Here is a 20,926-nt window from a genome sequence, read left to right as displayed (position 1 = left end):
GAGTTATTTAGTAGCTTCTGGGTGTTGAATGTCCACCGTGTACCAGAAACTTTATGGCTATTATTTCATTTAATTCTCACAGGAACCCTGCGACGTAGATAGTTCTGTCCCTGCTCCGCAGCAAACCTAGGAGGCAGTGTGGGCATGTTAAGGCTCTTGGGCTCAAGATTCAGACGGTCTCCGTTTGAATTCTGGCTTCGTTACTTAATTGCGTGATTTTGGGCAAGTTAGATTCTTTGTGTTTCAGACCTTTCCATATGTACCTGCTTTCGAGGCTTGTTCTGAGGTTGAATAGAGTGCTCGCCACAAGTGCATGACGTGTTTTTTAATGTCATTAATCTCCAACATTATTCGTGGTGATCGGGTTTTGTATTCAACTGTATACCTATATCATAATTAAACCTATCATTGGGTTTTTAAGTTGTTTACTGTTTTTTTCCCTTTTATAACCAATGTTGCTGTCACTGTCATTCAAATCATATATTCCTTCCCTTGTAAAGTACTCTCCTACTTGCTATAAAATTTTTTAAGCTATAACAAAGTTTCTTTGGTCGCAAGGGTACTCCAGGTCTTTTATTCCTTTGTTCTAGGAATCCTCATAGTGTTACTTGCTAAAAACGTGTTCCAGAGCAGGTGAAGATGTTGAGACTGAACTGAGGAAAGGTTCCAAGGTCAGATAAGCTTGAGATATTGTATTCTAAACATACATCCCAGAGATTCTCGGTGCTACCGGTATAACATTAAAACCACAAGAAATAATTCAGTAAATAATCTCCTTTCATTTTGTTTCCCAATCTGCCTGAATAACAAGCCTCTTTTTTTTTTTCTATCACATCTGTTAATGTCCAATGGAATCAATGTTCCATAGAACACAGAGGGCAACTTGCTATATATGTGCTAGAATTAAAGAGAAAGAAGAAGGCACTCTTTAAAGATCTGACTGATATTTTTTAAAGTTTGTTAGAATATCATTAGAAATAATAGATCCTTTATGGAAATGGAGTTTCAGATTGGAATTAAACTTTTTTTAAGGTTTAAAAATCTATAAAAATGTGTTTTTTTAACATCTTTATTGGGGTATAATTGCTTTACAATGGTGTGTTAGTTTCTGCTTTATAACAAAGTGAATCAGTTATACATATACATATGTTCCCATATCTCTTCCCTCTTGCGTCTCCCTCCCACCCTCCCTATCCCACCCCTCTAGGTGGTCACAAAGCACCGAGCTGATCTCCCTGTGCTTTGCGGCTGCTTCCCACTAGCTATCTACCTTACGTTTGGTAGTGTATATATGTCCATGCCTCTCTCTCACTTTGTCACAGCTCACCCTTCCCCCTCCCCATATCCTCAAGTCCGTTCTCCAGTAGGTCTGTGTCTTTATTCCTGTCTTACCCCTAGGTTCTTCATGACATTTTTTTTTCTTAAATTCCATATATATGTGTTAGCATACGGTATTTGTCTTTCTCTTTCTGACTTACTTCACTCTGTATGACAGACTCTAGGTCCATCCACCTCATTACAAATAGCTCAATTTCGTTTCTTTTTATGGCTCAGTAATATTCCATTGTATATATGTGCCACATCTTCTTTATCCATTCATCCAATGATGGGCACTTAGGTTGTTTCCATCTCCAGGCTATTGTAAATAGAGCTGCAATGAACATTTTGGTACATGACTCTTTTTGAATTATGGTTTTCTCAGGGTATATGCCCAGTAGTGGGATTGCTGGGTCATATGTTAGTTCTATTTGTAGTTTTTTAAGGAACCTCCATACTGTTCTCCATAGTGGCTGAACCAATTCACATTCTCACCAACAGTGCAAGAGTGTTCCCTTTTCTCCACACCCTCTCCAGCATTTATTGTTTCTAGATTTTTTGATGATGGCCATTCTGACTGGTGTGAGATGATATCTCATTATAGTTTTGATTTGCATTTCTCTTGGAATTAAACTTTTGAGGATCCAAGTTTTTGCACAAAAATGTGTTTTGTAAGAAAAGTAAAGGGTAACATATAGTTTAATCCTGACTCCAAATGAACTTCTAAGAGAGGTAGGAACTCTCTTGGCCTACATTTCTTCATCTATAAAATAAGGGACTTGTACCAGATAACTTCTTAGGGTACCTTCTAGTTCTAAAATGTATTTTTCTGGAATACATATTTTGCATATTATTCTTTCATATATGGTATATTCATAGAAAGAAGACAAATCATAAACACATTAAGGAATAATGGGATTTCACATCATTTTTTAAAATTGTGCTTTCCCATACTTTTAGTAATTCTCTGCATTATGCGGGTACCAGTTTTGGATTTAGAGAAATATAAATGTTATTAATTATAATATGACATGATTCTAAACCTAGAAGTGGAATGGTTCTGTCCTGGATTCAAAGGAGACTCATCTTGGGAGCCCTTAAAAAATACTGATGCCTTGGCCACACCCGCAGAGATTCTAATTCATTTGCTTAGGGTGGAGCAAGGTCATCAGTATTTTTGTATGGCTCTCCAGGTGATTCTCCTTTGCAGCAAGGACTGAGAACCACTGACCTGGAGTGTTTGGTTGCTCTAAAATGACAAGGTTTGAATTTACACAAAGTAATTTAAGCAATCATTAGTTTTTAAGAGCCTCCTTTTATGCCTCCCACTGGGATAAACTTGAATTAGAAAATAATAGAAATACTGAAATTGTAAAACTAAATGTCAAACTTCCTTTACTTTGTGGCTTTGAGCAAATATGATTTTAATTAAAGAAACTGAGAAGGCAAACCATGATTCCACAGGTCATATGAGTTGCCTTGTTTGACTTTTACAATTTGTGCCACCTGCACAGTTTTGGTATTTGTTTTTGTAACTATCTTCCCCGCCCCTGCCACCCGACCCCCCAACCTCTTTAGGAGTCTGAGAAGCTGACTCTTTCTAATACTTCATGCCATTCTCTTCAGAGCAGTTGCATTTGGATTGAAACTTGAACAAAGAAATTTCTATTTCACACAACCAGATTTGCGAGAATGGATCCCTTTAAAGGAAAAAAAGCTTTACAGCTATGTCTTAAGTTTTTGGTCTCTGCCATTTTACAGTGTCCCTATAATAAATCTATTGGGCTATCCTCAGCCGTCCAACCAGTTCCCCCAGCGTGCTCTAAAAGCTCCTAATCCTTTTGGCAGCTTAAATAAAATGGACTTCTATTGCAATCTCCATTTATTTGTGTTATTTAACTCTACTATCATTATTGCCTTCTGAAAAGGAACACCTTACTATTGCACCATTCATGATGCAGTTTATTCCATGTCAGTAATGGGGTTTTAACAAGAGGAAACTTTTTCCTCTGTTTTGTCTGTTTGCATTTTCAAACCTCTTAGTAAGATCTTAGTAAGATCCTACCTTGCTAGCTCTTGGGTATCTGCACTATTTCTATGCGGATTACAAATTTTTCAATTTCTGGTTCATGGCTCTGCAGTGTCATGAACTAATATGGTGCTGGGAAAAGATGTTGGTTAGTAATACCATTCTTCATTAGTAATTACCTTTTTTTAATTTCAGGAAGACTGTTGTGCAATTCACATTTTACCTGCAGTTCACAGGTTCCCATTATAGCACTTCCCTCCAGCACTTGCTTAGGAAGCTGGGAGGATTGCCATTCCCACAGATCCCATTGAAAGCTAAGAATGACAACTATAGCATAAGTCATAATGATATATCACTGATAGCCTAACATGTTTCTTCAAACTTGGTTACTCTGGATTCATGCTGGTGATTAATTTCAGCTGTCTTGGAGGTGGGCTAAACTGTCTCTACACCAAGGATCTGAATGACTAATCCAGGTCCTTTGTGGCATTTTTTCTTATGTGCTAATTTTAAAAAGCCTCGATTGGTTCCGTTATAAAGCATTGTTTTATAGCCTGAGTTTTTTGTAAGGAGGATTGTCCTCGCAGAATTCATATGTTGAAGCCCTAACCTGCAATGTATTTGGAGATGGGACCTCTGGGGGGTAATTAGGGTTAGATGAGGTCATGAAGGTAGGGCTCTCATACTGGGATTGGTGTCCTTATAAGAAGAGACACGAGAACTTGCTGTGTCACTCTGCCATGTGAGGACACAATGAGAAGGTGGCTGTCTACAGCCAGAAAGAGAGGTCTCGCCAGGAGCTGAATCAGCCAGCACCTTGATCTTGGACCTCCCAGTCTCCAGAACTGTGAAAAACTAAATTTCTGTTGTTAAAGCCACCCAGTCTGTGGTATTTTGTTATGGTAGCCCAAGCAGACTAATAAAAGGATGAAGTGGGATTCAGAAGACTTGAAGGAGAACAATAAGTACCTTTTGTGTTTATTGAAGTGCTTTTGAAAGGTAGTCATCCGTTAAAACATAAAATAAATGTAGGATTGTTTAATTTGTAGAAGTTTATTACATAAGTGGAAACATATTAAACACTGTGCACTGACTTGTATTTTCACTTAATCCATCTTGGATGTCTTCCATGTCTGTCACTCAGATCTACCTCATTCTTTTTAAAGGCTACAGGGTATACATGGCATGGATGTACGATAACTTAGTTAACCAGTCCCTAATTGATGGGCATTTAGGTTGTTCCCATTTGTCACTGTTACAAAAAAAATGTTACTATGAACATCCCTGGGTAATTTGTCAGCACAGTTCTGTAGGAGAGTGGTACAATTAAGATTGCTTACCACAGAGGTTATACAGTTACAATATTAATAAGTTAAAATAGGCCCTCCAAAATGTGCTAATTTACACTTTTAAGAGTTTGTGGACTAAATTATTTTTAGTCTTATAGTGAGTTATATAGTGTCCCCCCAAAATTCACATCCACCTGGAACCTCAGGATGTGACCTTAATTGGAAATAGGAACTTTGCAGGTGTAGTTAGTTTAGATGAGGTCATATTGGATTAGGGTGGGTTCTAAATGCAATAACTGATATCCTTATCAGAGGAGAGGGCACACAGATAGATACATGGGGTAAAAGTCCATGTGACAATGGAGGCAGATTGGATTACTGCAGCTACAAGATGACGATTGCCAGAGCCACCAGAAGCTAGGAAGAGGCAAGGAAAGAAAGATTCTTGCCTAGAACCTGCAGAAAGATCATGGCCCTGCCAACACCTTGGTTTTGGTTTTCCAGCCTCTAGAACTGTGAGAGACTGTATTTCTGTTGTTTTAAGCCACCCAGTTTCTGGTACTTTGTTACTATGGTCCTAGGAAACTAATACAAGTTTCCATCTGAAAGAGGAACTCATTCAAATGAATTAGGCTAACCAGGGTTAGCTTAAGTGGGAAATAATAGCAAATACTAAAATAATATTGCCAAGGCTGCCAAATCAAATCCTAAACTTTAAAACATTTGCACAGGGCTTCCCTGGTGGCGCAGTGGTTGAGAGTCTGCCTGCCGATGTAGGGGACGTGGGTTCGTGCCCCGATCCGGGAAGATCCCACGTGCCGCGGAGCAGCTGGGCCCGTGAGCCATGGCCGCTGAGCCTCCATGTCTGGACCTCAACAGGAGAGGCCACAACAGTGAGAGGCCCGCGTACCGCAAAAAAAACCCAAAAAAAACAAAAAACAAAAACATTTGCACAATTTTAATTTCCTAATTGCTTTAAATTAGTAAAGTGATTTTAAAAATTTATTTTATTTATTTTTGGCTGCATTGGGTCTTCATTGCTGCATGCGGGCTTTTCTCTAGATGCAGCTAGTGGTGGCTACTCTTCGTTGTGGTGCACGGGCTTATTGCTGTGGCTTCTTGTTGCAGAGCATGGGCTTTAGGTGCACGGGCTTCGATAGTTGTGGCACACGGGTTCAGTAGTTGTGGCTCATGGGCTCTAGAGTGCAGGCTTAGTAGTTGTGGCGCATGGACTTAGTTGCTCCGCGCGCGGCATGTGGGATCTTCCCAGACCAGGGCTGGAACCCGTATCCCCTGCATTGGCAGGTGGATTCTTAACCACTGCGCCACCAGGGAAGCCCAGTAAAGTGATTTTTAAAAATTATTTTAATTAAAAAAGACATTTATTAGATAAAATGAAAAAATACAAATAAGTAAAAAAGAATTAACGAATCCTACCATGCAAAAAAGTGATAACAATAATAATTTTCGTGGACATTTTGATTTAGACTCTCCCAGATTCTTTGATTTATATTTTGACTTATTTAACATATGTTTTATAACACGCTCTTCCATGAAGGGCCATATTTTTATTTTTGTAAAAGGCAAAGGAAGAAGTCCGGCTGAATCTTTCAGTTTTCAAAAAAACTCTGATACTTCTGCCAGATGTTCAGTTTCTGTTGCTTTCATCCAGCTCTGGCCACAATCATGAGGCACCACCACGATGCCACTCACCAATTTCCTCAGTCCTCCCCAACCAGCCTACAACTGGAGCCACACCCCATTTCCCAGGACTGGAACTAGTCCTGCTACCCTTTGTAGATCAGATTATTTCTGTAGAATATGTGTGCTCTCGCCTTTAAAGGATTCAGAGTTTAGGTAAGTTTGGGCAGCACTGCTCTATCTTTCTATTTGTATTTATTTATTTATTTACTTACCTACCTACCTCGCCACGCAGCTTGCGGGATCTTAGTTCCCCCCACCAGGGGTTGAACCCAAGCACTGGGCAGTGAAAGTGTGGAGTCCTAACCACTGGACCACCAGGGAATTCCCTTTCTTTTAGAGATTCACAATTAATGTTAGTATTTTAAAGACTGAGAAATGCTACAGTAAAGAAATATTTGTTTTATCCATCAGTTACTGAACTTCTTTGGCCAAGGAAGCCTTTTTTTCTTCTCCCTTTTTCCCTCTCTTTTCAATGTATCAACATCTTGCAGAACGGGTGTTCTGAAGAACACAGCTAATTTTGGATAGCCAGTTTGGGGTCAGACTCAATTTTGTTACTGCCAGAGTACTTTGACCGTGTGTCCGGCTCCAAGAAATGGACTTCAGTCTTAGTGATCTTCCTGTAGCTCCAGTCTCCTGAGGCTGTAGACCTCCTTTGCCCTTTCAAGCCCCCTTCCCAAGGACATTATCCTGCTTCTAAGGCTTGTTGTCCCGCCCATTTCATTTCCTTCCTGCCTGCACCCTGCCCTTGAACTCCTCTCTGCTATGCCTGTTTGTTATGAGGGCCCCGGAGTATCAAACCCTCAAGCAGCTGCATGACTGGACTTGTTTTGTGAAAGGTCATAACTTTCAGATACCCTGTACTGATTACCAGGCTGTCGACACCACAGCGAGTCTGTCTCCACAGCATTGGCCCCCCTCCTGGAACTGGTCTAGTTCCAAGACTGCTTTTCCAAGGCAGTAGTCAACCAAATTGTGTTCTTCTCTATCTTAGAAAAATCACTGGACAGGTAAAGTTGGGGGTGGGGAATATTTTGCAGAGAGAGAGCCACAATCAGTGTGCTATATACTATTAAGAGTGTTTTACATAGGTTACCCTGTTTCCCAACATCCCCTAAGAGAAGAGTTATCCTCCCTCTGCAGTTAAGGTAAAGATGGTGTAGAAGGGCCCAAAGGCAGTGATCAAGGCTTCTGATAGAGATGAACCTTGCTCCAAAGTTAGTGTTCTTTCCGCTCTAACATGCTGCCCCCTACCATCTTCCAGGTGACAGTGTATGTAATTGCAGGAAATCTACTTGGGGAAGGAGAGAAATGGTCTCTTTGGCTTCACATTTGAAAATCTATAACAAATACCATCACCTGCTTTCCAGCTGTCGAAGTGCCACAGAGCTGCATCCAAAACAAACTGTTTTTAACAGGAGGATCCCCTACCATTCAACAGTCCCCCCCCCAGCCCCCCACCCTCCACCTGCCAAACGAAATCTAGGAAGCTGCTGCTGCTTCCGCCACCAAGGCATCTGTACCGTGGTGGTATTTGAAACGACCGTGAATCTTGCAAACGGGGAGTGAGCTTTGCTCCTTTCCACTGCTACCGCCTTATCTGAAACTTTCCCTACTGCCATCCTTTCCTTCCACAGTCTGCACAGGAAGGTGGGGAAGGGAGGAGCAGAATAAAAGCGATTGACTTCTCACTTTGACTGCCAAAGTCAGCTGGAATTTTCCAAAGGCTCTGAGGCTGAGCAGTAGATGTAGTTAGCTATGGAATGGATGAGCTATTGTGTTTTACGTCTCTTCATGCTCGGTCCTCTACCAGGCCTGGCATCAGTCTGAGGGGATGAGAATGGCATCACCACAGTAAATGCTCTGGCTTCCTGAACCTCCGGCCCAAAGGACAACATTTTCATGCCTAAGGCTCATGGGCTCCCTCCCTCCCACTAGTCATCTTGCATCCTGATGATAGATTAATCCTCCTAAAGTACTGATTTAATTCTCATTTCCCCGCTCAATGCCTATGCCTTGTTGTTTTGTGTCTTAAAGTTTCAACTGCCATTTATATTATTATATGCATTTATAGTGATTGGCATTTCAATTAATATTATATGGATTGATCTATGTAATATGATATTTATCATAAAAATGCAGTTTACAAAGTTGTAAGGATATGATCTCATTTCTTAAATGTAGGTACATTTGCATAGTAAAATGTCTGAAAAAACATATGTTCAAATGGAGACAGTGCTTGTCTGTGAGTAATAGACTTTTAATGGTTTCTAGTAGTTTTTTTCCTTCCCAAACACCTTTGCTTGATTATTCCAGATCTTCACAACCTGTCAGGTGACAGTCTTTCCTCCTGCTACTCCCCAGAGCTCTCCCCACCCCACTCAAACCGCGATAGACGGCGGTCCTGGAATTTATTTTGTACTTCCCCTGTCTGTCTGGAACACCCTGCCTGTCAAAATCCTGTCCAGCTTGTCAGGCCCGGCTGCAGCCTTCCTGCATGATCCCTTCCCTGACTCTCCACTCAGAAGCATACATACAACTTTGCGTGAGAGTTCTTTTCTCACATGGGTGTTTATAGTCAGGGTTATTCTACACACCATCTCTGATGTCCATACCCCTGTGAGAGGGGGAATGTAGGGCAGAAAGGCTAATTCAGCTGCCTGTTCACTCAGATGGAAGGAATATCTAAGGCAGTCAGAGGAAGCAATGAGGGAATGGCTAGAGGGGTGCACTCCCTTGGAGACTGTCCACTGTGAGGGCTGGCAGGGAACCACCTTTCTGTGAAGGGCTGGTGGTGCAGGGACAATAAAAATATGTATGGAATGCACTCTTTTTTAATCCCTTAACAACAACAAAAAAATTTTGATTGCGCTCCAAGGGGAAAAAAATTTCAACTTTATTGACTGAAAAATATCAATGAAGACAACTGACCTGCATTTCATCACTAAAATGGTATATATTTCAAAAATAGCAATATGAAGGCAAATTTCTTTATTTTCACCTTAAGTTATGTTGACATTTGGCAGTCTTATGAGAACGATGGGCCAGAGATCTGTAAACCCCAGAACTAGAGTCTGAAGATGAACCTGCCTGAGACTCTTGCCCTAAGAAGCTCTAGAAATGAGAACATCAAGGTTCTCCTCTGGCCTTCAGACAACCTGGGACCTTGTTTGAGCTGAGATCCTTCTGTGTTAACACAGCAGATTCCCTGAGTCCTAGGACTCTGTTACTTGTCTTACCTCATCACCCAGCCTTCCTTGAGGGTAAGAACTGTTCCTTACACTCTTCACCCTCTTCTGGTGAGGGCCCAGCACAGTGCCTTTTGTATAGTGGGTCATCGAGAAATTCCTGTTTGTGACAATGGTGATGAAGAAATAGTTGGAGAGAAAGTGACTTCACCCATGTATGTTGAATTTTATTTTCTTTAAAACAGCACACCCACTTAGTGGAAGTTATACTCCGGGAGTGTCTACGCTGCACACCACTGGAACCCAGGGCTTCTGCACCCTTCACTCACTCACCCTGCTGGAGTCTCTCAACAGTCCCCTCTGTTGACAGGTATGGCCCCGCACAGCGGCATGTGCCTGCTTGTGCTTGGTACAATCTGAGAAGCTCGCAAAGGCATTGCTCATGCAAAACATACCCTAAAAATATTTCTCCCGGGCTTCCCTGGTGGCACGGTGGTTGAGAGTCCGCCTGCCGATGCAGGGGACACGGGTTCGTGCCCCAGTCCGGGAAGATCCCACATGCCGCGGAGCGGCTAGGCCCGTGAGCCATGGCCGCTGAGCCTGCGCGTCCAGAGCCTGTGCTCCGCAATGGGAGAGGCCACAACAGTGAGAAGCCCGCGTACCGCAAAAAAAAAAAAATTTCTCCCATCAATCTAAAGTAGTGCCTGAAATTTTCACCATTAATTAATTTTTTTGTATTAAGTAAGGACCTTGTTACTAGAGGGGAAAAATACATTGTTATTACTACCTAATGATATTTTAGCTCTGATTAGTTTATCTGCCAGGCCTCCCATTGCTCTGAACTCCCACAGCCTCTAGGATATACCTTTTATCATTGCATTCACCACAATGTATTGGAATGATCTCTTTCCCTGTTTGTCCAAGCCACTGTGAGCTTCCGCAGGCTATCTCCTGGTACAATGTCAGCCTGGCACATGATGGGCCCGCAAAAATATCGTTAAACCCAACTTAGGTAGCCCTGGGGAGTTCTGAACAGAGTGCCTAAAGCAGTGAGTCCAGGGATGTGGAGTCTTGCAGTGAGCAACAGTTACACCAAATGCACTACTTGATAGGCTTCTGCAAGGGATGAGAGGCCCACCAGAGACAAACTTGCCCCTGTCACAATTTGGTTAATGTTGACCAGTAGCTTACCTGTGAAGATGGGTAGACTCTGTCTCCACTAAGATGAAGAGAATTATCCTCAGTAATTAAAAGCATGTCAGGGACAGATCCAACCCTAACCTCATCCTCTAGTGTTCACCATCCCAAAGAAACTGAGCCTGCTTCCTGGGGACAGGGTCCACATCATGCATATTTCTTGTGGTTTTTTTGTGTTTTTTTTTGCAGTATGCGGGCCTCTCACTGTTGGGGCCTCTCCTGTTGCGGAGCACAGGCTCCGGACGCGCAGGCTCAGCAGCCATGGCTCACGGGCCTAGCCGCTCCGCGGCATGTGGGATCTTCCCGGACTGGGGCTCGAAGCCGTGTCCCCTGCATTGGCAGGCGGACTCCCAACCACTGCGCCACCAGGGAAGCCCTCTTGTGTTCTTAACAGTCCAGAACAGAGTCTGGCAAATATCAGGAACTAACAAATAAGAGCTAACAATTATATAGTGCTTACCATGTGCCAGATACATTCCTCTAAGAATTTTATATGTGTTAACTCATGTAATCCTCATAACGATGAGGCAGATACCATTAACATCCCCATTTTACACGTGGGGAAACCAAAGCTCATGGGAGTTTATATGACTTCCCTGAGGTCGCAGAGCTCCAGTCTACCCTTTTAAATATTTTGCCTTAGTGCTCTTAAATAGGAGTGAATGAATAAGTCTCTCCCTGCACCATATTTTTTAAAAATAAATTTATTTATTTATTTGGCTGTGTTGGGTCTTCGTTGCAGCGCAGGGCTCTTCTCTCTAGTTGCAGTGCCCGGGCTTCTCATTGCGGTGGCTTCTCTTGTTGCGGAGCACGGGCTCTAGGTGAGTGGGCTTCAGTAGTTGTGGCACACAGGCTCAGTAGTTGTGGCTCGCGGGCTCTAGAGCGCAGGCTCAGTAGTTATGGTGCATGGGCTTAGTTGCTCCGCGGCATGTGGGATCTTCCTAGACCAGGGGTCAAACCCGTGTCCCCTGCCTTGGCAGGCAGATTCCTAACCACTGCGCCACCAGGGAAGTCCCATCCCTGCACCATATTTTTATAGCAGATTATAGCAGATATAGCACCTCCTGGTGCAACACTTAAAGCACGGTTTCACCCACTAGACTGTGACTAGCGCAGGGTTATTCTTTGACTCTTATACACCCTCAGTTCCCCAGCGGTATTACTTGCCCCATCGTAGCAGGACTTCCATACGTACCTGTGTCCGCCAGGGGGCACTGTGTCCGCACCACCTCCTCCTCCCGCTCCCTGCGCCCCTGCGCAACCTGAGAGAGGCGGAGGCAGCGTTGGGCGGAGCCTCCGAGACGCCCTAGTAGGAGCTATCCCGGCGGGCCGCGCGTGCGGCCGCGTTTGAATGGCTCAGAGTGGGCTCGGCCGGGGACCTGAGGGATAGTCTAGGCTGCCGGGGCGCAGTCGGTCAGCGCCTGGGCTAGGCGGAGGCGCTGCGGTACCATGAGGCGCCGGTAAGTGACAACCGGGCCTGCGCCATCCTCGCGCCGGCGGTTGCCCTGCGGGGGCCAGGCTTCTCCTCGGGCCTGACCGCGCCCTGGGCCCACCTGCAGGCCCCGCGGCGGCCTCTGCTCGGCCCGGCCCGCGCAGGGCTACAGGGGTCAGGGGTCGGGAGTCGGGGCGGCGGGGCCGCGGTCTCCCGTGGAGCTCCCTACCCGGCCGCGGCGAGGAGGGTCGGGGCGGCGGGCGCAGGAGCCCGCCCGGGTGGGCGCGAGGGGTCCGGGCCGGGAGAGGCGTGGACGGAACCTGCTGTCACTTATTTATTTGCGGATGGAGCCGACTTGTGCATCCCAGTGAGCGGGGAAGGACGCCGGCGTCTGAGGCGCTCTGTTTGAGGACAGGTTTTCCCGAGAGCCGCCTAGGCCCGGCTGTGGTATTTCCTTATTTTCTGTCGGGTCCTTGCTTCCCTGACACATAACCTTTTGTTCAGCAGGACAAAAACTTGACATAACTGCATAAGAATTGCTGATTGCAACTTTAAAAACCTCATTGTATTTTCTGAAAAGTTGTTCTGTAACAGTACCTAGGCTTTTACCAAGGTCTTAAATGGGCTTAAATATGGAGAAAACAAAGAGTTGATTTGTTTCCTTGTGGCTTGTAAAATTCCTTGAAAACAGAGGTTTCTATGTCAGTTTCTTTGAGATTAAAAAAAAAAAGAGAGACTAACAGAATTTAGGGCTGTAATAATCACCAGTTAAGCACTGGCAAAGATTATGAGAAACTAGTACACCTAATCGCTTAAATTTGTGTAGTTTGTCCTGTTGTGTTGTTTTTTAAACCAGCTTCAGACTTGAATCAGAACTTTATACGTTGAGGCTTTTACTTGGCTAATAACTAGCGTTGTAATCATAACATTGGTTAATATTTATTTTGTGCTTTCTATATGCCAAGCACTCTTTTGAGAGCTTTGCTTTGGGACAGATACTATTATTATCCCCATTTTGACAAAGAGGAAACTGAGGCACAGAGACGTTAAGTAACTTGTACACGGTTACACAGCTAGTATAGTTGGGACCCAAGCAGGCTGGCTCCATGCTTTTAGCTATGCTGCTCTACTGCCTCATTTATATGTTGCTCTTTTTAGTTTACAAAGCAGTTTCATTTTATTTACTTCTCTCAACTGGGGAGATAATATACGTGTGAGGTGCGTTTGTGTACATGCACACAGTACTAAATCGAGTTCTCTGCTCTTGTGGACGTAACTTTTGTGCATTGAGCAGCAAAATCCATTGGCTATTTTAAGATAAATAGAATTTATAAAGTTCATGTTTGTATTGTAGGTTATAGTTTTAATCCCTTTGTGTCATTTCCTAAAAGTGTAGAGAACAGTTTGAAACCTATGTAATTCCTTAAAATATACCATTATATATTAATGATTCTTTCTGAAAACTTACTGAGTGGTTACTCTGTACTTGGAATGATTAACTTAACTAATAACTCCATGACAAGAAATAGGATTCAAAAGCAATTAAGAAATCAGTTTACACTTATTTACAGCCGAGCATTTAAATTTTTAATTTCATTCATCAGTTATCAAGCAATGTTAGGCCCAATTGGTTATACAAAAGAAATGTGCTGGGGCAACAAACCTGAGGAAAGTTAGTTTAGTTTGGGATATAAAATTAACAACAATCACCACCGCCACCACCAAAAAAAAAAAAAAGAAAGAAAGATATATGAGATATTCTTTATTAGTGCAGTGGGTGTATGATGAATTGAACTGAATAGATCAGTAATGCTTCTGCAAAGAAGCCAAACTGAAGCATGGATATAGGGCATTGAATAGAAGTGTGAATGGGGAATTTTAGTGAGGAAACAGTGTGTAAAAAGACTTGAAATTGGGAATGAAAATGATTTTTCTAGGGAACAGTAAGTCTGGTCTATTTGGAAAGTTCCTGTTGAGAAAAATAAGATTATGGCAGACTATGAGGAATGTTATATAAGACATATGTCAAAGAAGTTTAGGTTTGACATATATATAAAAAGAGATATGATTTTAGAAGTTTAAAAACTTTTAAATCGGTGATTCTCAGCTGCTGGCAGTTTTGCCCCTCAGGGGACATTTGGCAGTGTCACGCCTTGCGGGGTGGGGTGCTATTGGCATCTAGTGGATAGAGGCCAGGAATGCTGCTAAACATCCTGCAATGGGTCAGCCCCTCCATGAGAAATAATTACCCCAAATGTCAGTGGTGATGAGGTTGAGAAATCCTCTTTTAAGTTGTTTGCTTATATGGCCAGCCTCTGTTTCCATGTGCTGTAGACAAATATGAATGATGAATTTTCAGAGCATGAGTACAAGCAATATTAAAGTTAAGGAGAAGCTGCCTCAGAGACCTCAAGAAGGCAGCTATTGTTGGAGTCCTGGGGGAAAGAAGCTATAAGGAATTAGGATAGGAGCACTGAGAGTGAACAAGTAGTGGTAAAAATGAGACAACTATTTAAATAATATTTTTTCCAAGTTTGAAAATAATGCATGTTCATTGTAGGAAATTTAGGAAATGTAGAGAAAGTGTAAAAAGAGCAAAAGCCGCTTATAAAATCCCCCAAGCAGAAAGAACAACTGTTAACATTTTCATGTGGTGTTTCCTTTCAAATCTTTTTCTATGTTGATACCTATTTTCCTTCATAAGACTAGGATTATACATTTTTCTCCTTGTGGGTTTGGTTTTTTTTTGTTTTTGTTATTTTGACTCAGCATATCATGAGTATTTCCCATTCTTAGAAAAATGTTCTTTTTCATAGTCAGTCTTCTTTGTTTTTTGTGTGTGTTCTTTTCAAGTTGGGGATTTTGCTTTGTATTCAAAAGACACATTTTGGAGGAAGAAATATTAGAACATGATGACTGATTAAATATAGGAAACAATAGGGGTAAAAGTGTATGGTATCTCCAAGGTTTTAAATCTAGGAAGCTAAAATAATGGTGCAGCTATTGAAATAAATTGGGATTCTCATAATACTTTTCATCTTAGGTATGGAAACTGCTGTTTACAGAGATACATAATGAGATTTTAATGAGGATCCTTGATGCCTATCAGCTTACATTTTTCCTAAAACCTCTATAATAATCTTCCTTTTCTTTTCTTTCCTTTTTTTTTTTTTAACTTTTTGTTTTTTGTACTAAGCTTATTTTTCAGTTCTTTCTTTGCAAGTCTTCCCCTTCTTGGAAAGGTTTTTTGAAATATGTTTTCTATTAGGGTACTAAGTAAGGCTCAAGTTTGTTGGTCATGAATCTTTACTTTGAAAGATTAAATGACTAGTTCGAGTTTTTAAAATGTATAGATTGCTAAAGTTTATAAGCAAGAGGTGAGTATAACTCTTCCAGAGGAGGAGGAATTATCTTTAAAAATGCTTGCCCACTATGGGATGCGTCATTACATCACATCAGTCTATATTACATTGCTATTTTATCAATCATTATACTTGTTGATCTCTATCAGTTAATTTGGTGCTTTGTGGAAAATGTATTTAGGAAAGTAAATTTTAAAAAACCTTAAAGCTAATACAAATGGTACTTTTACTGGACTATACGCTTTTCAAATTGGATAGGATATAATTTGACTTTTTTTTTCTACTGACTGTTTTAGTACTTCATGTTCATCCCCCACCCCCGGTATCTTCTCACTAATAGCTAATATCCATTAACTTTGGAGAAGTTTTTTAATTTCTTTGTTCTTGGGACATGATGAGGGTAGAGATGGGAGGAAAGGGTCTTCTGAAAGTTCCCCCCAGTTTGCCTCCCCTATAATCACCTGTCTCTCCTTCAGTTTTACACACTGCCTAAAATTCCTGAACAAGTCACTCAGGAACCTACCACCTATGTATGAATCATGAATACCCATTCTGGCATCTCTTCTAACTAGTGTAATCTTAAAACAGGCAGCCTGGTTATATGGGAAAGGCTGTAACACTGGAAGTTACAGTTCTAAGCCTGGTTCTCCTATTAGTGGCTGAGTGTTCTTGGGCAAATGCCTTAATCTTATCTGTAAATTGAAATTATCTCCAAGGTCCTTTCCAAATCTTAAGAGTCTGTGAATCTGTGAAGTATTTGCTTTTGTAATTACCATGGGGAGACTATTAGTCTTTTACATTTCAGCATGAATTAATCATAGATCATAAATGATTTCTTCCAAAGGCATTTGTAAAAGCTACTCCCATATCATAAGACTGGGGGAGGAATTTTAGAATGGAATTTAAATGGCACTAGAATACAAGCTCCAGGAAGGCAGGGAACTTTGTTTTGTTCACTTCTGTTTTCCCAGTGCCTAGAGTGGTAATTAGTATATAACATGTGTTAATATTTGTTGAATTAGTGAAGGAATGGGTTGTTTTTGAGGAAAGACAAGCTTGTTGGAGTACTGTACAGATCCTCTGAGTACCTTGAAAGAACTCAGAATACAAATCAACCAGATTACAACCCAATCATTCCTACAATATAAAAATACCTCCTAGATGTTGTAAAGCATCCATTGTTCACTTGGCTGCTTTCAGAACTATTAAGTAATGACTGCCCTGACTGCCCTTCATGCTCACAGAGTGCAGTTTTGTCCATCACCAGATCTTACTTTAGTGCCAGCCTGATTTTTCAATGTGCCTTTTACTCTTATTTGCAAAAATCTATGCTCTGCCTATTCCCTATACCACTTAATATTATCATTAATAGTATGTTTAGTGTTATTGCAAAAATAAATTATATATATCGATTAAAAATTGTCTTTCATCTATGGAGGATTCATGGCACAGCAGTTAGAAACTAGTACTCTTAGCCTTCCTATTCCAGTCATCCTAATTCTACAACTGCCATATAAAATAATCTTCAGGAATATTTTTAATCATATGATATACAAAGCTTCTAAGTAAGCCTGTTTTGTCTACAAACTAAAGTCCAAGATTCCGGACCTGGCATTCAGTGATTCTGCATTTTAGCCAGTCTGCCTTTTTAGTCTATCCTAGTCTTTCCCCTGCAGTGACCTGGACTGTAACTTTTTTTTTTTTTTTTTTGCCGTGCCATGTGGCTTGCAGGATCTTAGTTCCTCAGGGGGGAATCTGGGCCCTTGGCAGTGAAAGCCCAGAGTCCTAACCACTGGACCACCAGGGAATTCCCTGGACTCTAACTATTTAATTATTGAATAGTTGTTGTAGATAATAATGAAACAAAAAACACAATTATTCTTACCTAGAAAGTATGTTTTCAGATAAGGAGAGGCTGACAGACTGTTTCTCAAGAAGCCTTGTATTGGCTGGCATTGATTATTTGGCTGAATTATTAATTTACTGAAAAATAACATCAAGGAACAAGAATCCTTAAAACTCTACATAAACAATTTTTTCTCTCCTTGTTGGCAGATGTATCTGGAAATTAAGTATATGCATAGTATATATATTTAGTGGTATTAGTTGACTACTTAGTGAGACTGACTATATAATTCTGTGCCCACAGCATTGTTTGGATGGTTTATCAGTCTGGATGGGCTCGGTTATTTTGCAGTAACAAATAACCACCATATCTTAGTGGCTTAAAATAACAAAGGATTATTTCTTCTCAATTCATATTACATGTGAGTTGTCTGGGGGCTCTACTGTGTGTTGTCCTTGCTCAGGAGTACTGAGCAAGTCATATGACCATGCCTAACTTCAAGATGATGGGCAAGTATAAACCTATCATGTATCTGAAAGGAGAACTGGAATATCATGGCACAGTTTTAATGTTTACCACAGTTGGGGCACCCATTGACTTTTTTTTTTTTTTTTTTAAGTTAGAGAGGAAAGGTTGCTTTATTCAGGAGGCCTGCAGCCTGGAGAGAAGGTGGACTCATGTCCAAAAACCAACTCCCCCTTTGACGTTTTTGAATGTATTGTTACTCTTCTCTCCTGTCTGACCGTTATCTTTCATGGTTGACATAATATTTCTTTAGATATGTTCCTTCATTTATCAGCTCTTCATTAAGTATCCCCTATATGTCAGGTACTATCCTAGATACAATGAATGTGGTTCCTGGTCTCATGGAGTTCACAGTCTAGTGGGAGGACATGGAAAATAAGCAAATAAGCAAGTTAATTTCAGACAGTGATAAGTGCTATGGAGGGGAAAAATAAGGTACTGCTATAGAGAATGGTTGGTGGTGAGGGTAGGGTTATCCTTGATCGGGTGGTCAGGGAAATCTGGGGTGGGTGACATTTGAGCTGGGAAGCAGCAGCCCTGAGGGTATATGGGAGAAATATTTTAAGCAGAAGGAATGCCACAAAATGGAAATGAGCTCAACATGTTTAAAGACAGAAGACCAGTATGGCTGGAGCATTTAGGAGAAACTGATACTATAGTCCAAGGGAGAGATGATGGTAGTTTGCTCTAGGATGGTGGTAATATATTCCCAAACTATATTCTAGTTTGGGAATATATTATAAAGGCATAATCAATGTATTGGATATAGGGAGTTTAAGAAAAGAGAAATCGAGGGTGAATCCTCTGTTTTGGACTTGAGCAACTGGGAAGATGATGGTTCCATTTACTGAGTTAGGAACAGTTAGGAGGAGCAGCTTTGAGAGGGTGGATATTAAGGGTTCTATTTTCAATATATTAAGTTCAAGAATGATGACTCTTCGACACCCGAGTGGAACTGACTTGTAGGAAGTTGGAGATACAACTCCAGAGTTTAGAGGAAACATTGAGACAAATGATTTTTTTTATTAATGAGGCTAATATGTTAAATTTGGTTACAGTTAAGTCTTAGACCTGGAAGTCATTATATCTCCTTAAAGCAGTATGCAATTCCTCTGGAGAAGGGAGTATTCCCTAAGAGAAGGGGGCGTTTTCAAACTTCAGTATGGTCTGATTTCAGCCCAGGATAATGGTGGTAACAAACCTTGTAACTGATGGGATGTACGATAATCCTCACAAGCATTCTAGTGTAAGAAGCATTAAGAACCATTGCTATAAAAGGATGCTAGCATCATCTTCTGTTGATTTCTTCATTTGATTCTCAAAGGACAATCTACCCTAATATTTAGGGTCTTAGGGTATACTTCACTCTACTGATTTCAAAATTAGGAACATGAGGCTTCCCTGGTGGCGCAGTGGTTGAGAGTCCGCCTGCTGATGCAGGGGACACGGGTTCGTGCCCCAGTCTGGGAGGATCCCACGTGCCGCGGAGCGGCTGGGCCCGTGAGCCATGGCCGCTGAGCCTGCGCATCCGGATCCTGTGCTCCGCAACAGGAGGGGCCACAACAGTGAGAGGCCCGCGTACCGCAAAAAAAAAAAAAAAAAAAGTAAAAATTAGGAACATGTATTACAGCAGACTGGTAATCCTAGTCCAAATCATGAAGATAGGTTGTTAAAATTAGTTTATATCAGCTTGTCTTTTTTGAGTGTTATGTATCTTATTGGCATATCCTTTCACATATATAGAGTCTGTCTATCTTGAAAGCATCAGGAATAACTTTAGTAGCTAAACAAGGGGTCAAAAAGGATCCTTAAGATGATGTTGTTTTATATATATGTATATATATTTACATTTCTGAGTTTAAGAAGACAATTGGAAAGGATTAGAGTGGTTTTTCCTCCCTGTGAATATTTCCAGAAAAATAATGGAATGTTGTAACAGGGAGAGTAAGAGATATTCATCAGAACATGCTAAAATAATTATCTACGTGGCTTGAGAAACCCTAAGTCTTCCCAAAGATTCAGGTGTTTATATAGTCATAAGAAAAGAAATATATAATACATTTTAATTTAGTTAAAACATAATTAGAAGTTTGGGATTAACTCCTAATATATATACACACTACTATGTATAAAATAGATAAACAGCAAGGACCTACTGTATAGCACAGGGAACTATATTCAGTATCTTATAATGACCTATAATGGAAGAGAATATATATGTGATATAACTGAATCACTTTGCTGTACACCTGAAACTAACACAACATTGTAAAATAACTATACTTCAATTTTTAAAAAATGGTTAAAAATGAAACATAATATTTGCATTTGATACAAAATTCAAAAAGTCCAAAAGGGAAGTCTCCCTTTCACCCCATCCCCCAGCCACACATATCCTCTCTCTAGAAATGACTTTTCTCCCCAGTTTCTTGTGTATCCTTCCAAAGATACTCAGTGAATATATAAGCAATCGCTCACGTACACTTTATTTTTCACTTAAGTAATAGCATACTGTTCTGTACCTTATCTCCCTGCCACCCGCCAACTTTTCAGTAAAAGGCATAAAGTCACTAAAAAAATTAAGTCTGTATGTCCAAAACTATTGATAAAGGTGACGATAAACAAACACCTAGTTATCAGAATTTAGCTAACTTTGTTTTCCCATTATTAATCTCAGTTCCTTAATGTAGAATACTCAGTGGACTTAATTATTACAACTGAGGAGTAGGGACTTGCCTGGTGGTGCCGTGGTTAAGAATCCGCCTGCCAGTGCAGGAGACACAGGTTCAAGCCCTGGTCCAGGAAGATCTCACATGCCGCAGAGCAACTAAGCCCGTGCACCACAACTACTGAGCCTGTGCTGTAGAGCCCACGAGCCACAACTACTGAAGCCTGCGCTCCTAGAGCCCGTGGTCCACAGCAAGAGAAGCCACTGCAATGAGAAGCCCATGCACCACGCCCTCACTCGCCGCAACTAGAGATAGCCTGTGCACAGCAGCAAAGACCCAATGCAGCCAAAACAAAATATAAATAAATA

At 41.3% G+C, this 20,926-nt stretch overlaps 1 protein-coding gene and 1 long non-coding RNA gene across 8 annotated transcripts in view; one reads left to right on the top strand and one right to left on the bottom strand.

The window, feature by feature from the left end:
* Window positions 1-20,926, bottom strand: part of LOC125963408 (uncharacterized) — a 500,580-nt gene that overhangs the window by 321,783 nt on the left and 157,871 nt on the right. The window lies entirely within an intron of this gene.
* The window catches only part of KATNBL1 (katanin regulatory subunit B1 like 1), a 63,133-nt gene that overhangs the window by 292 nt on the left and 41,915 nt on the right, over window positions 1-20,926 (top strand). For 2 of the 7 annotated variants that reach the window (XM_033435867.2, XM_033435863.2), the window contains exon 1: window positions 12,002-12,184. The exons of 1 other annotated variant lie outside the window; for it this stretch is intronic. The gene's annotated coding sequence lies outside the window, so the exon portion shown is untranslated. Of the gene's footprint in view, window positions 1-590; window positions 672-9,772; window positions 9,898-11,949; window positions 12,185-20,926 lie in introns of those variants that run through there. 4 more of the 7 variants (XM_049705494.1, XM_033435865.2, XM_033435864.2 and 1 more) reach the window with 4 other exon arrangements.

Source organism: Orcinus orca, chromosome 2, assembly GCF_937001465.1.
Source record: "Orcinus orca chromosome 2, mOrcOrc1.1, whole genome shotgun sequence".
Classification (NCBI taxonomy): Eukaryota; Metazoa; Chordata; class Mammalia; order Artiodactyla; family Delphinidae; genus Orcinus; species Orcinus orca.
Note: the sequence above shows the minus strand (reverse complement) of the source record. Positions and strands in the feature narration are given on the sequence as shown.